This window comes from Opisthocomus hoazin, chromosome 6 (genome assembly GCF_030867145.1).
Source record: "Opisthocomus hoazin isolate bOpiHoa1 chromosome 6, bOpiHoa1.hap1, whole genome shotgun sequence".
NCBI lineage: Eukaryota > Metazoa > Chordata > Aves > Opisthocomiformes > Opisthocomidae > Opisthocomus > Opisthocomus hoazin.
Window position 1 is genome coordinate 33,273,298 of NC_134419.1, and position 16,977 is coordinate 33,290,274.

Below are 16,977 nucleotides of genomic sequence, written 5' to 3' on the forward strand. Positions count from 1 at the left end.
CCGGGGGCGCGGGGAACAATGGGGCCGGCCTCGCGGGAGCTGGCGGGAGGGCTCTGCGCGCTTCCCCGGCGGAGGGGCGGGCGCTGCGCTTCCCTGCGGGGCCTGTGCTGCTGCCGGCCTCGCTAGGCCTCAGGCTTCTGCCGGGCTCGATTTCCGAGCGCCCCCGGGAGGGAGGGAGCTGCGGGGGAGGCGGAGGGGAGCGGGCGGGCCCCGGCGGGTGGGTGGGGAGGCGGCGTCGCCTCAGGCTGCGGCGGCGGAGGGACAGGCGGCTTTTTGTGTGCGGCCCGCGCCGGCTGTCGCCTTTCCGAGGGCTCTGCGTGGTTGGAAGAACAGCGGTGGGGAGGGTGGGGGGAATAATGTCGCCCCCCCCGTTCCCGCCGGCGGTGGGGAAGGAGGGGACGCTCCTCCCTCCATTCCCTCCCCCCCCCCCTCCCCGAGCTGCCGCTCTTTTGTCCGCGGCGCCTGAGGGAAGCGCGGTGGCTCCCGGCCCCTCTGCGCGGGGGGAGAGCCCTGCTCAAGCCAGGCGGGTTTTAAGACGAGAAACCCCGCTTGCTCTCGCTGGCTTTTCGCCTTGGCGTCGTTCCGGGCGTTGGAGGAATGGGGCGAGGATGGGTAAGGGTCCTTGCCGGGGCGCGGTGTTGGTGTCTTCGCGTTTTAATGGGCTTTTGGGGGTGACCTGGTGTCCGTTTTTGTCCTCGGAAGCCGTTGTGAAGCCTGTGCCGATTTAAAACAGGGCTCTGATGGGTTGTTTTTTACCTAGGAACTGGGAATATGTAGTTTTCTCCAGATGCAAGTTGTCTTTTTCCTTAGAGTAGCTCTCTTATTTTTTTCCTTTTATTTCAGTCAAGTATGAATGAAAAATCCTCTGTCCCTCCGGTGTCCCTCTGCTGTTTTTTTGTGATTTTACTATATTGCAAATGGCTGAAGTGAAAAATAAAAAAAAAATTTTTGCAAAGATGATGAAAAGGTCCGAGGTAACTCGGGCTGTTGCGGAGCTGCTTTTAATAATTGTAACTGGTTTAGCAACACTACCTTCTAATGGCTCTGCGTGGAAGGGGAATGCAGTTGTTAAATTCAGCGTTTGTACCCTATTTGTGTCACATAACTATAGAGTTGTTAGGTAACGCTGCAATACTATGAAGCAGAATCAGTGTGTTCCTAAACTTGCCTTTTTTCCCCCCTTCAGGCTTATAAGGATGTGGAAGGCATTAATTTTATCAACTATAAATGTCTGTATTTCTGTGTTCGAAGTCAATGAGGCTGATAAGAGACTCCATAATTGTGTAAATAACCCAGTGTTTCCAGGAGGAGTGTGTACCTTATTGATGGTTTCTAAGCTTCACCAGTAGCACCATGGCTTTCTTCAGTCCATTAATACACAATGCTGATATGAAATTATGGTTTCGACTAACATAAATAGAAGCAGACGTTATCAGTTAGCAACCTTTTCTTTTCCCAGCAGTAGCTTATCACTTTACCTTCCTGTCCTAGAAAAGGTTCTGTCAAAGCAGACAGCTTGACAGGCTGCTTTGAGGGAAATGTAGAAACGCAGGTACCATCAGAGCAGTCTGTTTTGACAACCAGAGACTTGAGTGGTGTGCTTGTCAATCAATTTTGAGCAGCAGTAACCTTAATGGAGATGAGTGGGAAGCTACTTGAATGTTTTCTGGTGGGTTGGGGTTTTTTTCGGTCAGCTTTGTATCCAAACTAGCTTAGTTTAAAGCAAAATATTTTAGAAATTTACGAGGAGATTATTATATGCTGATAATGACTTCAAAAACTAATGTTCTAATGAACAGATGAATGTATGACTACAGAAATTGCATACATGAGTATGTCAGGGTTTGATTTACGGGCGTCTTAGGACATGGTATTATTATATAAAAGTGGTCACACTGAAGCAGACGAACATAGATTAACAAGATTGCCTTTGGAAACTTCTGCGATGTTGCCAGTGATTCACCAGCAATCTGAGTGGAAACCATTATCAATCTTGTTGAATTAAGCGTTGCAGAAGCTGAGATTGAGTGAACATGTATATTAAAATATTGACTTAACTTTTTATTTGTGGTTCAAAAGTCTTGGATGATGCTGATGGTGATCACCTCTGATGATGATGGCAGAGACTGAGATGCCCGTTTTATGTTCTGTATCTCATAACTAACAAGTGCTGCAAAAGGCTGTTTCATGATACTTGGGGAATTGACCTTTCCCATTTAGTAATATGTAATAATATGAAGGAGAATTACCTCTTTTTTTAGTTTATTCCACCCAAGAAATCATGTGGTTTACGTACTGGATACCGGGAAAAAATGCTTCATTCATGTGAAAGTACTTGTAGAGTCACAGCTTTCAAACAGCACGAAGCCTAAAGCTGAACGAGAAGGAAAGAACTCACCTGCATTTAGGCTCCCAAGCATGCCGAGCATCTCAAAATAGCTATGCAGTAGTCAGTATAAGGTACTTCTTAAGCAGATTACCCTTTATAAAACTTTTTGATTTTTTTGCAAAGCCTGCTCAACATTTAAAATTATTTTCCCCAGTGAATTCACTGAATCATTTTGCAGATGAAACTCTGTGTGGTTTTGTGGTTCATCTTCCTGCACCCAGTAAATCGGGTGGTTGTTTGCTGGAGCATCCCAAATAATGTTGGCTGTTAGGCCAGAAAAACAGTCTGACTCAAAGTACATGAGAGATAAGCCATAGGGGAATTTGTAGTTTGAAGTTAATGCCTTGGCCTGCACTTGGTAATGAATATGAAACCATTATTGTATAGGAGTAGAGCTGCACCAGCTGAAATATCAGTGTGACCTTCAAGGTTCTATGTAGGCTGTATTACAGTAATGCAGTCTGAAGTCTATGGACTTGTGATAACTGAGAAAGAAAACCACAAATATTTACTTATGTTTTGTTACTTTCCTTTCTGTACAGAGATATTCCACAGCGTGTGCTGAATTAGGTGCAGTTCCCATCACTTAGTTTGACCACTTGTTTTTCTCAAGAAATGTGTCTCTTGATAGTTATCTTTTGCATTTGTTTTCATTTTCTCGGTTACCAGTACGGTAAAAGTTGAAATAGTATTAGATTTCAAAGGGCTATCTGATTTCTATTGAGGGTTGTTTTTTTTATTTGTGGAAATGCGTAACGAGCAAGAAGGTGCAGAAGCCCTGTCAGCTTACTGTAAATAGATTTTTCTGTTATAAAAAGACTCTCTGGTAAGAGTGCTTGAGGAAGTAGCTTTCCTGTTACTGCATGGTAGCAACTCATTGTGTGCCACTTGTTTATGATTGAACTATCCAGTTTTCTACGTTATTTGTTGCAAATTTATATTGTCTGGAGCAGTACCAGTTGTGCACTGCTCTATCTAGAAATTTGTAGAGGAGTGTGATGGGTTGTCCCCCTGTCCCTCCCTTGAGATTTCTTTACTATGCAGTGAGAAGGAAGGCAGCTACATGTGGTCTAGGGCAACTTTTTCACAGGTAGAGATGGCTTATTATATACATCAGCAACATATTGCAGGTATGTTAGGCAGGTAGACTCTTAATATTTAATAAAACTTTTTGTTTCTCAATTGCACAAATATTTGGAGCTCAAGGGGTCTGTCTTATGCTAATCTGAGACTTCTGTAGGTGCTTCAGCTGCAAGACAACTGAAGAAACAGAGCGTGTGGAGTAGTTGACGTAACTGAAATGTGCTAGTCTGGGAGAATCTAGCAGGTGGTTGCTGATTTCTTTTGGTTTTTGTTGCAACAAGGAAAGTCTGGTTGGTCTCATCTCTCTACTATGCCAGTTTAATAGGTGTTTATAAAATTAGCTAACCAGCTACTGTTTAAAAGCAGGCTGTTAATCTTAACGTAAAATCTGGGCATTCCAAATGTCATTATTTTTCAGCATGCTTCCGTGTTTATCAGACCCTGTCAGGGTAGGCTTTAAAGGTTGAGGTATGGTTGTGTTTAAACCTGCTGTTCGTGATAAAATTCTGGTTGATCTGCTGATGGAGCAGTAGTGCCTGTAGCCTGGTTCTAAAGGTCTTCTCAGAACTTCCTCCATCATTTCTAGCAATTGCTTCAGTTCAAATGGTGAACAAGTTGGAAAGTTTTTCGGGTACAACTTTTAACTTCCCTACTGTTTTGAAAGGAGGCTTCTACTAGAGTAGCAGGAGTCTTGTCTCTTTATTCTGCATTGCAGGTCTTCAGGGACCTGCAGCTCAGCTTTTTTGATAAATTGGGGTAGGTGGTGTTGGTCTCCAACTCAAATTTAAATTTGCTATCTTTTGAGCAAAAGAAGTGAGGTTCAGGGAAGGTATTACAAAGTGAATGAATTGACATTCATGCCAAGGAGGATGGTTTTAATTACCTACTTATTAATAAACTAGCTTCTGTGGAACACTCCCAGTGTTCAGTAACATTTAACTTTCTCTGTGCTTTGTTTTTAGAGTAAACATTGTTCGTACTGACTTAGCACTCCTCACTTTTTGCAGCAGTTGTGCTTGAATGACTTAACTCTTCCATGCTTTAACAACAGTGTAACGTAAATGCCCTTGAAAAGTGAGTGAAATAAAACTCTTACTGTTGACTTAGAAGAAAAGTAAATTCTTTCAGCTTGTTCCGCCACCCCCTTTGTTATCAGTTTAGACTGAAAGTCCTTCAGGTGCTGTATGTTAGGAACTGTACAAACAAATGAAAGTGTTAAGACTTGCTTCCCCAGTGTTTGTATCTGATGAATCTGGTACTTGCCGTATGGCAATACTGAAGTGTTTTGTGCCCTTTTTTTTTTAATTCTGTGCCAAGATGCAAGAATCAAAGGAGAAATTGATTGAAATTAATAGCCACTAAATTTGAAAGAAATAGTAGAAAGTAAGTTTGGTTAGCTTACATGGTGTTCTGAAGTTGTTACATGCTGCATAAATATTATTTTATGACCATTAATATTTTTGGCAGTTATGCAGGCCTAAAGATAATTGAATCTCATGTTTCTGAATGTAAGCTGTTCTGTGGGAGGCTCAGTAGAAAATTTTCCTCTGCCTTTACAAGTGAATGTTGTGCTAATAAGATCTTGAAAAATGTGCTCATACTCATGAATCCAGTGTAGCAATCATCTTTGCGATGTTTCACAATTTAAAAAAATCTTAAGTTCTCTTTACAAAAATGAAGCCTGGGTTTTGTGCCACAGTGAAGTGCTCCGAGTGGTTTGAGAAGATACGAAATGGCAAAGTGCTGTCCTGCTTCAGACAGGACGTCTGGACGAAAGAGTAGGAGTGTATGCATACTGTGAAGCAAGTCTCAGCCTCCCCCCTCTGTAAATGAAAAGTCTTCCTAGTAATGTATGACGTATTTTCTAGCTTGGTTAGATAGGCATTTCTCTTCTAGAGCAATTAAGAAGTCTGGTTTACATGGCGTTTGGGCATTTTGTTTTGGACATGTCTGAGGAGCTCAGGTGTTTAAATGTAATGTACCAAGATGACAGAGTACCCTGTTATAAACAAGAGAACCAATTAACCAAATTTAAAAGATCTTGATAAATAGTTGTTTGTTATAGTAGTGAAATTGTCATTGGTCAACTGCATTATTACTAATTATTGTGTGGGTAGACATGAAAAAAAATTTTTGGAAGCTGTAAAATTACTAGCTCTTACTTAGCAGCTCCAAAAGGACAGTAAGTCTTAGTCTTACTCAGTTTGTAAAGAGAATGTGGATTTTGGTTCAAAAATAGATCAGAATAGGGCAAAGTCTTACAATTACTAAAGCAATTACAAAGAAAATACCACACTGCCATGTATCTTTCCACCCCTGAAATGACTTTTCTGTAAGGAGTCTTTATTTCTTTGCTTACTGAAATGCACTTGTTTTCTTGTGGGATTTTTTTTTTTGCTTCTGCTGAATCCATTGGTCTCTTTACCTCTCCTGTTCTCTTTCATGATTTTTCATTCTCTGGTACTAGCTACTTACCTTCTAAGCTTTTTTTTTAATTTAACTTTGTTCTGATACGAGCCAGTATTCAATTCAGCTAGCCAATGCAGGTAACAGAGATGGAGTATTGCTTATTAATTTTGTTGCTTTGACAATTCAGGCTTGCAGGATGGGCTGTTTGGGCACGGGAGCAACCGTGGGACTCTTTGTTCTTGGACTTTACTGGGGACTATCAAAATGTCACTGCTTCCTCTGACTCTGGTGAGAAGTTAGGGAGCATTGTTCGTGACGAGCTCCCTCGTGACTACTTTGGCTGTTGCTGTAAATTTGAAAGGAGAAAGATAAAAATAAGCTAGGCTAAACTGGCTTGATGGAATGGACTGGGCAAGTTAAACCAGAGGCTACGACTTAGGCTGTCCTTCCTGTTTATGAGTCATTCTCCTGTTTAATTGCATGAAAAGGCCTCCTGTAGAATTAATTAGAAGAGAGGTCTTAACTGAAGTTTTTTTGCAGCGCTGTTAAAACAGTGAATTTTAATTTTAGTCTTCCTTGTTTAACCAGGCTATAAAGATGGAAGCCTGGACACTGTAACTTGTAGGTGATTCATACAAGTGGAAAGAAAACGTTGTTCAGTAAAGTGAGAATTAGTTAAACTTTGGTTGCTTGGAATAGTCCAGACTATTTTAAATGTGATTGTTTTGTTGTCAGCTGTTGCTGGATTCTACGGGAAAGGTGTGAGCCATCAGGGAGGTCTCCTGGACTCGCTAACACTTGTGCACATTGTTATTCTCATGTGTTTGTGTCCTGTATTAAATCACATGGTGACTGCTGTCTGAACACATTGCTTCTGTGATACCTTTTTATGCTGTTTATCTACTGTGTTGTACTTTATACGGAGCCTTTTCCTGACATGAAGACTGCTTACTTCATGATTCCCTCTGTTTTTCTCTTCTGAATCATCTATTGCATTTGTCAAGCTCAAGGATGTTGATTTGTGTTGAGGATCTTCAGAGAGAGAAACAATTTGTTTTGCATTGATAGTTGTGATGTAGTGCACAGAAAAGGTGCTCGGAGTAAGGGTCGACAGGGTGTTTGGAGACCATTCTAAATCATCCATCTCTCTGCTTTTTCATAGAGGTACAAGGCTGCCTACCAAGGACAGTAGGTGACTGGAGGTAACAGGAATAATAACCTAGTTCTGACTAGTGCCAGAATGCACTGGGAAACGGAGCTTTTCAGTTTTCCCTTCAGTGATGCTGCCTAGCATTTTACTGGTGACTTGGGACATTAGAGTCTGTCGAGATGCAGGATACTTCTTTTTGTTGTTATTAAAATAATCGAGTGAAAGGCTGTGGACAAAGCTTTCCTGAACAGTTTAGCAGAAAGCAAAAAGGCGCAGCGCAGTAGATAGTTTCCAGGCTAGGGACCTGTATTGTGGTAAGTCACCTTTGATGGCCTGCTTGGATTTTGAGAGTAGTGTTTCTCTTTCAACCTCTTGTTTTGAGGGCTGCTGGTAGACAAGGGCAGAGTTCTGGCTAGAGCAAGAGAGATCTGGTAGCAGAGACTTGACAGCTTTGTGACTGCAAAGCAAATTCCATAGGTTATACTTGTACTAAATTTATCCCTTTTCTCTAATTATTACCAGAGTTGAGAAGACTTATCTTCTCACTGATCACTGCAGTTTTTGCAGAATACGTTCCTGTGTGGGGAAGAAAATACTTGGCAAAATTTTCATTCTCTCCTTAATGTGTGATGTTCTGTCTCATTTCTGTAGCATTTGTGAAAAGGAAGAAATAAAAATAGGACTAATAAGATGACATAAAAAGTTGGCAAGTTGCTTTCAGGCTTTTTTTAGCATTTATTGCTGTACCAGGGAAATCAGAAATTATTCAACTGGGTTATTCTACATTTAAGTGTCAGAGTCTCTGCACTGTAGCTCATAAACATGAAATATTTCCCCCTTGGTTTTCGGAGTCTGAGGATTTACATGGCTTCAGCAAGCAGAGAGATCTGTAGTTAGCTTTTTCTGGTCACTGCTTTCTCAGTGGAACTTCTCAGTCTAATGTTTCTAACAAAATAGCACACAAGAACTGGGTGGGGATGTCTCTGGGTGTGTTTCTGAGGAGAAATTATATGATCGCAGCCATTTTTATGTGGGTTTTCAGCTTCGCTAGACCAGTTTAGAATAGCCCAACTTGAGGTCTGTCAAGCTGTAGCTTGGGCATGATGTAGATGATTTCAGGACATGCCAGGAAGAAAGGCATCCACAGAAATACTTGATATCGGTACGGTAAATTATACGTCAGTATTTGAGGGTGTAATGGTGTGGCTATCGCATTAGGCACTGCATGATGAGAACGGGGTGTGGTGTCAGTATTACTCACTAGGTATTAAAACGATCACAGGCGTATTTTCTTGTATGTAAAATCTGAAGGGAAGAAAAACACATTCCACTGTGTTTTCCTGTGAGTAATACATGAATTCACCTGCCAAGTAAAAATGTTAGTTGTCTTTTCCCCCACACCCCCTTCCCCAGGACAAGGGAAAAAGAAAGCCGTAGACCGGTTCGTTTGCCAGTTCATGTGACCGTGGTTGGGAGCCTTCAGGAAGGGGAAGTGAGTGACAGCAATCCTTTCCTTCCAGCACATCAGATAAGTTCTGAAATTACATTAATGAATTAGTGTAGCTTTTGAGAAGTGGGAATGGAGTCAGTCATGTTGATGTGACAAGCTGGTATGTGAGTTGTCATTACAGAATGACAATTGACAGTAAGCCTGTGAAAATCCAGTGACTGCAGTATGCTCATAAATACATTTAAACACTTTATTCTTCTTAGGTTTTGTATATTAAAGAAAATAATTCCCAGTGCAATTGAGGGCTTCAGTAGTACTATTATAGGTGTCTTTGGCTTACAGGTTTTGAGAATTATCTTTTTTGAATTGTTTTTCGTTCAGTTTTAGCTTACTGTCATTGATTTGATTCCCAAAATGGCAAGTGGCTAAATACAGGAGTGTGTAAAGGGATGTTCACTGCAAGGGCGGTAAGATGGTTTCAATGCCTAGTTTTCCCTTCCCATGCCTTATCGTATATTTACATACCTGCTGTTTAATCAGGAGCTTACACAGTGCAAGATAGAGGGAGTTTAATGATCAAGTCGTGCAAATATTGCTAGTACAAGGCTTACTTGTCACTTACTGTGGCTTGATCTGCAGTGGTAGAGGTGTGATTGGCAGCTAAGTGCATCCGTTCTATTTCAGGACTCTAAAAGAAGGAGATGTAAAAAATAGAAGTAGCTTTCTGTGAAGTCCATGTGTGCAGTAACTACAAAATTTGATATTTACTCTCAAGATAGCGGGAAAGGTAATATTGCAGCTGGGGCATGTGAAGGCTCAAACACTTGCAGTCTCATAGCAGCCAGTGGTGGTGTGCCTGTTAAAAGCTCTTGGTGGGCTGTGACCACTTCAGGAAGGAGTTTGTTAATGGAAGTTACCACACCCAAATGAAGTAAAAAAAGATGCTTGACCTTGCAGCTACTCTTGTTTTCTTTCTGAGTGTCTTCCAGTCTTTAGTTTTCCATGAGTGAGATCTAACCTTCTGTGAATAAGGTCCATTAACAGAAGTTTACCCTCTGCTTTTAAATAGGTGGACTAGTTCAGCATGCTATGGAGAGCTATATACTTTTTACTAATGGAACTCTGGCAATAGTCTGTGAGATACTCCCCTAAGTCTTTTTTGGTTTACGTCATTCCAGTTGCAGATACTGCTATAGTATAGTTGTAATACATTTTCAGAAATGAATACCGCTTTTAAGACTTCGCATTAATAACTGAGAATGAGAAAATTGTTCTTCCTGGACTGCTCCACTTGAAACAAATTTCATGCAGAGTAGGCAGTAGATAAAAGAACTTTCTTCGAAAAGACAGAATTACATGTCTGGACCAAAACGGGTGTTACAGGGCTGGAGCAGCAAAATTCGTCAGGTTGGCGGTGGATTTGTAACAGGTAACTTCCTGAAATTATATTTTGGCCTCTTGGTTGGATGATTTTCAAGTTACGTAACTTTAAACTTTTAGAACTATGGTTATAATCCGAAACCTCTTTTAAGAGGATGTAAGATACTATTTTTCCCGTTTGAATTCAGGCTCCTCCCAAAAATAAAAATATACCTCTCATCCTTTACAGCTAGGAGGATTGGTGGGATGTTGGAGGTTCAGACTTTTTCATCTTTTACACGAATGTCTTGCATTGTTTGCTGTATTAAAAAAAAAAAAAAGGCAGCAGCTTTCATTTTTCTGGCTAAGCTGTAAGATGTTTGTTATTGGTTAACCGTAGGTGTTTAATGGAAACCCGGAGACTTGAGCCTTTTGTTTCCACTCACTAAAACCACGAGTACAGTTTTTAATGATCTTGTAAAGTTGTAAAGAAAACATGCTATTTTTATAAATCTGGAAGGTAAGTGAGATTTAACACCAAAGCAGCAAAATATTTAAGGTGGGGTTTTTGGTTTTGGGGTGTTTTTTTCCATTATAATTGAAGGTTACATGAAAAGTCTTATGGAAAAGGAGCACCTTGCCCCTGGCTATTTCTGGCCTCTGGAACTGCTCTTTTTAGCAGTGCTACAAATTGAATCACTGGGTGCCAGTAGCATTTAAAGCAAATGAGGCTCAATTACATTCTGAGTCAGAAGTACCTGAATTAACCTGCTTTTTAGCAACAGTTGTGTGACCTCTCCTGCTGATATTTAAACACTTTAAGTGCCTCGTGAATGGTCATTTAACACTACTTAAAAGTGATGAGCAGGTTTGTCCATGCTGAATAGTGTTTGGATTTTTACAACTAAACCGTGCTCAGAGGTGTGGAGAAAATCTTGAATGTTATGTTGACTAGTTTTGGGGGGTGTTTTGATGGAACTGTTACAGCAGAGCTGAAACTCTCTAGGCTCAGTGCCATATCTGCAGCAAGCTGCCTCTTAACCTTGGATGACTCCAGAGCTTTGGTGTAGACGAGGTTACGCTGTTAAAACACAGTTGCAGCCTGTGTCATGGAAACAGGCAGAGTAGTCATCTGTGAAACTTAGGTTCTTTATCTTAATATTGCTGCTGTTATTACCAGTGAGGCTACTGCAAGGCTGACCAGAAGAGGAGATCTGGCTTAGTTTGGTACCTGTAAGCTATTTTTGTGTCAGCTATTGTAGCATTTACATGATTGCTTCTGCATTTGCAACTCTGGTTCTAGGAGCAGTGAGAAAACTTGGAGTTACGGGCTGCTGCAGCAGTCTTTCATCTTTAGATACCACTTCGTTCAGTGCTATCACCATAATGAGCTGAAAGGATAGTTTTGGCTGTATTTGCATGACTTGCACTGTCAAGAAACATTGGTTAAATCTTGCTCTGAAGCATTATTTTTGAAGCATGGAAGAAATTTAGGTGGATTTAGTATAAAGGAACAATTCTATGGGTTGTTGCTGCATAAGTTCTTTCTTCCATTTCACCTACTCTCAGCATGCCAAACTGTTAGTCTAGTCATCCTCATTGTTAGGATTGCTTAACAGCATTTAAATGTGTAGTTAAAACTCAGCCAATACTTTAGAGATGGCTTCCATTAATCGAGACATACTTAAAAATCTGCGTTGCCCTGGTTGTGCCAAAATAAGCTGCTCATGAAACTACACTTAAGAACTTGATAAACCTGTGTTGATGGTAAAAGAGACTTGAAATTTCCGCCTTCTGTGCTTCCCCTGCTCTTTCCCTTATGCTTGTAGGACTGCTTGACCATTTAACAGATCTGGAACAGCTTTTGGAGCCTGTTAGAAGCTAATGTGGGAAGGAAAGGGATTTGGTTTTGACAGGCTTAGGTCCCTGGTGTAGATGACACCCGTCAGATCTGGAGTTGGGGCAAGAGTACTGGGGAGGGCAGTGCTGCCTGTCTGAGAAGCAGTTCTGACTTGCCCCTCTAAGTTGTGCATGAAACAGCACTGAAAATGCCAGACAGGTAAAGTTTCGTTATCTGTCTTCGTTGGTGGTAGAGCTAAAACTTAGATCTGGATGTTTCAGTCCTCACAAGGACAAGGTGGTTAACCCCTGCTAACTTGTGGTAAGCAGTGCAGGCTATTACCTGTTGTCTTAGTAGAGATGAGAGTCTGTTGCTGCGGTGTTAAAGCTCGCCTGGAGTATTACAGTTGTAGGTAGCAGCTATGATTTGGTCTTTGTTTACAATTCAGGTGTTTTCACTAATCTTTTAACAGTTCTGGTTTTAGTTCCAGGCAGGATGAGCGGAGCTAGACTAAAGCTGTGATCTGGGAGAGAAGTGAGGGAAACCTGTTACCTTCTATTAGCAACTGCTCAGTCTGCTTACCTCCACGTTTTGGAAGCGGTTGTTAGGACTGCAGTGTTGTGGTAAGCAGAACAGTGTTTTGACAACTGTTTTCAAATGTGCTTCTTTTCTCTGAAGTTGATGGTCCCATACAGTTTCTTACTAATGCAGAAATGATATCACGTGGTTGACTGAACAGGTGCCTGAAGTAGAGGAGCTGAATTCTTGAAGCTCATATAGTTTAATAATTCTGTCTCATTCTTTGAGAGGAAGGTGTAACAGGGTATAGAATTGTAATAAGGCTCAGGAGGTGAAAAAATTTTTTTGTCGTTGTGAACTCCTGCTATGATGAAATATGTGCCAGCAAACTAGATGCTCCATTGCCTTATGGAATAACAACACAGCAGACCAGAGATTGTTTTGTATACAACATGTAAGAAGAGAACCTTTCTTGTGATTATAATATGTTTAAAATGAACTAATGAATTAAAAAACAGGCAGACGAGCAACTACATCAGTAGTTTTGTTTAAAAATTCATTAGTTATGTTCACTGCTCTTGGATGACTTTCTGCTTTTATTAAAAGATCTTTTTGATGTTTAAGTGCAGTCTTCCAAAATAAATTGCTTTGAAGGTAAATAGAATAACTGGAGCTTTATTAGAGACTACTGTTGTGTCAACAGTTATTAACATGAAGCTGTTTGACATCTGTTTTTAAAGTGGGTGCAGCATCTCCTAAGTGGCAAGAAAAAAACCACCTCCAAATCAAAGAAATTAAAAGGGAGGTAGGGGAATGCACGACACCCACTAAAGAGGAAGTTCTGAGACAAAGTTTTCAAATGGACACTTAAAATACTTGTTTTCTGAAGGCCTGTGAAGGTCTGTGTGAAATGGGATTTTACTTTCAGTGTCTCATTGCAATAGAACCCTCTTCTTTCCTATGCGTGGCAGTAGCAGGTGTATTTGGTTAATACTGCTCTTACGGTATATTTCAGCATTTCCTTACTATTGCACCAGGAATTTTGGATATATGAGTTTGGGGGGGGGGGGGGTAAATCTAGTAGGTAGTTTGAAAACAATTTTTTGGGAGAATTGGTAGTGTGATGCGAACTCTTGAACATGTGGGGAAGAACTTCAGGCTGTTGCACAGTTCTGGCCATGTAAGTCTATTAAAGAAATATTTTCAGTAATATTTTCACAGTACATTACAAAAAAGCATGCACATGCACACAGAGGACCCAAAAAGATCTGGCTTTGGCATTTCTGGATTATTTCTTTTTTTGTCTTTTCAGAGAGAGTGTTTCTTTTATGAAAGTTTGGGGTGGGATGAATTGCTGAAGGTTGTATTGTAGGTTGGAGAGCATTTTTGGACAATTTTTGACCAGTGTCTCCAGCCAGACTTTAATTCTCCCCTTGTCTGTCATCTCTCGATCTTTCACATTGCAGTGATGGCATTATTGTAGCTGTAGTGTCGCTGACGTGGGAGCAGAATTACAGCTGCTGAATCAGGTTGTAAGATAAGCTCTTACTGGAGAGTGGGTGACGAGCAACACTTTCTATTTTTTTTATTAGGTTGTTTCTTTGTGCTTGCTCTTTCACTGAATTGAGCTAGGTCTTAACTAAACGATTCATCTCTACTTATCTCAGTCTGAGAAATGATAAAGGCATAGCAGTGGCAACAAGGTCTTCCCCCCGCTCCTTGCCTAACTTCACTTCTCATTTACCGAGCACCTATAGTAGTAGTCAGGTAACTCGATTATTCCTGCGTGAAAAAGCATGGTACTGGTTGAAGTGATTTTGATCATTAATACGTTTTCTCATTAGCAGATGTCAATGTTACTACTGCTATGATACTTTTGATACTTCAGATCACTAAAAGGTGTATTGCAAAAAAAAAATGTTTTCCTTCAGCACATGAGGACTCAAAGATTCCTTTTATTTCAGCTGTATTCATGCAGCTGAAGTGTTCGCAGTCTCCAGATCACTACCTGCTTCCCATTGCTTGCTCTTCTTGAAGTTTACTACTACTTAGATTTTTATTTCAGATGAGCTGTTTGTGTGGCTGAGTTTTTGCCCTGTTTCAATTACAGGGTAGTATTGGCTGTGTAACTGCTGTCCACCCACATTTCTGCCTGTGTTTATTAAAAATCTACATTTAAAACTGCTAGCTTCAACCAGGGAGCAACTCTGCAACCAGTTAATCTGGAACATTTTAGAAAGGGATGGGTAACGAAGGGTAGTGGCTTCTCTACCTGACACCAAGAGGTAGTGTATGTCTGCACCTTCAAATCTGAAGACTTTCACAAGCTTGTCCAGTTTATCTTTACTATGCTTTCTTTCATTGATGATCTGACAGCAATCACTAGCAAATCTGTAAGTTGGGTTGTTTTTTTAAAATATATATTTTTTGCAATATAGGCTCTTGTATAGACTCTGAGAAATGACATAGGAGAGATTAGTCCTCCTGGATGCAAATTTTAACCTGATGATAAGGAATTGTTCTCTTCCCCAGTTACTTAGAAAAGGCCTCAGACTCAGTGATGTCAGAATATAATCCTTTAGGGGCACATTAATTGCTTGATCATTACCTCTAGATTTCAAATGTGTGCTTGGTGCAATACTTTTGGGTTTTTGTGTGTTCAGAAGCCAACTGGTCAAACATGTACGTGCTTCTGGGAAAAGCAGGTAATTTGCTTGCCTCCTTGAAAGCGGGATTCATAGCTGCTGAGTATTTGACCGGTTGAACCAAGGTGTCTCTTCTGAAAACTGCAGTGGATACTCTTAAGTGCCTTCTGTCTTTCTTTTGGTAATCTGTTTGGTTCTCCTTGCTGTTTAATAGTTGTGTTATTATTATAGTCACTTGCATTGACAAATTCAAGAATTCTTAATTTGAAATGAAGGGAATATGTTCTAGACATGCTTGTCTGCTGTTAACTCCCTAGACTTAATCATCTGTGGGCTTGGGAGTCTGTACAATTGCTAGAAAAATTTTCCTAGGTAAGAGATTATGAAACCATTTACTATTAAGAGTTGGTCACTTCCCCTGTCTTTTAAATAAGCTGTAAGGGATGTATAATATAAACCAGAAATTATGAAGTTAGTCATGTATGTCTTCCCTGAAAATTTACTATTTGAGCCGTGTGCAGGTTGTGTGTTTTGGGGTTTATGAGCAGGGAGGTTTAAGCTTCCTCTACATCCGTGTTGTCTTCTTGTGTTCGTGACCCTGATGGTGCAAGACTAGTGACTGGATGTTGAGTGAGAATAAGAGGTCAGGAAAATGATATATTTGATTTCATTCCTTTTCTTTATTTTCCTGTGAAACACTAAATAAATAACTTTATTCAACAGTTTTCCGTTCTGTAGTAAGGCATTAGCTCTTGCCTCACAGGATGTTGCGAAGCTTAAATCATTGGAAATTGCTTTTAGATCCTCTGTTGGGGAGGTACTGGGGTAGAGTTGTGATGTTGCTGGGAGGTACTGTGGTAGAGTTGTGATGTTGGTGGGGTTTTTCTGTTTCCTGTGTGTTGTTACAAGCCAGGAAGTTTCAAATGAGGGGTAACATCTTATCCTTGACTGGCCCCCTTTACCTAAGGTACTTTTACAGACTACCAAATAAGAGACTTTTACATGAAAGTAGATAAACTTCTTCTTGTGTTTTCACAGTTGAAATAAAAATTACTGAGGATAAAAGAAAGAAAATTTGAATCTGATTTAAATGAGCTTCAGTGAGTTTGGGACAATTTTGATGGTGTTCATGATTTCCTCTTCCCCCCCCCCCCCTTTTAAAGAGGCACATGATATGGCCTCTGAAGCCTGTTGGTGTTTGTGTAGCATTGAAAGAAGGGCGGGAACATGTGTTGCCCACAAACTTCCAGGGTTTGCTGTTGGGTGGGAATTCTTCTGTTGCAGAGCTCTGTCCTTTGGGCAGCGTTCATCGGTGTTGGGGAGCGTGCAGGCAAGCAGGCATGCGCGGAGGAGGAATGAGGAAGTGGGGCGCTTGCCATCAGTTGGCAGTGTACGGCGAAGCTTCACGCAGCAAACAGGAGGGGAAAAAGAATCTCAGTCTGTCGCAAATACCATTCTGGGCTTGTTGTGTTGGTGTTGTTCATGGAGGTCCCCAGGCAGAGGTAAGAAGTTTGTTCTACCTACCCTGGTCAGGCATGGGTATTCTCTCTGGTTTTAATTTTTTTCAGAGGCTTTTCTGTGTAACTGGATATGGAAAACACGGCTTGATTTATCCTTTTCTGTGAAGCGTGAAGTTGGCAGTATTGGGGGGGGGGGGGGGATGTCTGCGCGTGGCTTCGGTGTGACTTTTGAGAAGAAAGTCTTTAGGCTCTATAAACAACCCATTACTTTGGGCAGCTCAGGGTTTCCCAGGAGTTATCAGGTCAGTTTTTCCCTAAAATGAATTTCAGGACTTCATAAAGTATTAGGTCCTGCACTTCTCCTCAGGAAAGAGAGGGAAGATACTTCAGTCTTCTCAGAAATGCTGTTTATTACATAGAGCATGCTGGAGTGGAAAACTTCTTTACTGAAATAGGTCCTGTGAAGCACTGGTGGAACTTGGCGGTGTCTGCATGGCACTAGGCAAGTATGGAGGGGTCCAGTTGTCAGATAGGATTGCACCATGGGTATCTGGTAATCCAATCCTGTTTAGATAGGAATTGTTTTACTATTATCTGTTAATTTCTTTAGGTGGTTGGTTTATTTTTAATCTTGTGTGTCAGAGTGGTTTTCAAGTAGTTAATGTATCACAGA

At 40.9% G+C, this 16,977-nt stretch overlaps 1 protein-coding gene across 14 annotated transcripts in view; it reads left to right on the plus strand.

The window, feature by feature from the left end:
* The window catches only part of RC3H1 (ring finger and CCCH-type domains 1), a 75,882-nt gene that overhangs the window by 231 nt on the left and 58,674 nt on the right, over positions 1–16,977 (plus strand). Inside the window, exon 1 of one of the 14 annotated variants that reach the window (XM_075422635.1) lies at positions 537–612. The exons of 12 other annotated variants lie outside the window; for them this stretch is intronic. The gene's annotated coding sequence lies outside the window, so the exon portion shown is untranslated. Of the gene's footprint in view, positions 1–536; positions 613–16,240; positions 16,347–16,977 lie in introns of those variants that run through there. One more of the 14 variants, XM_075422634.1, reaches the window with a different exon arrangement.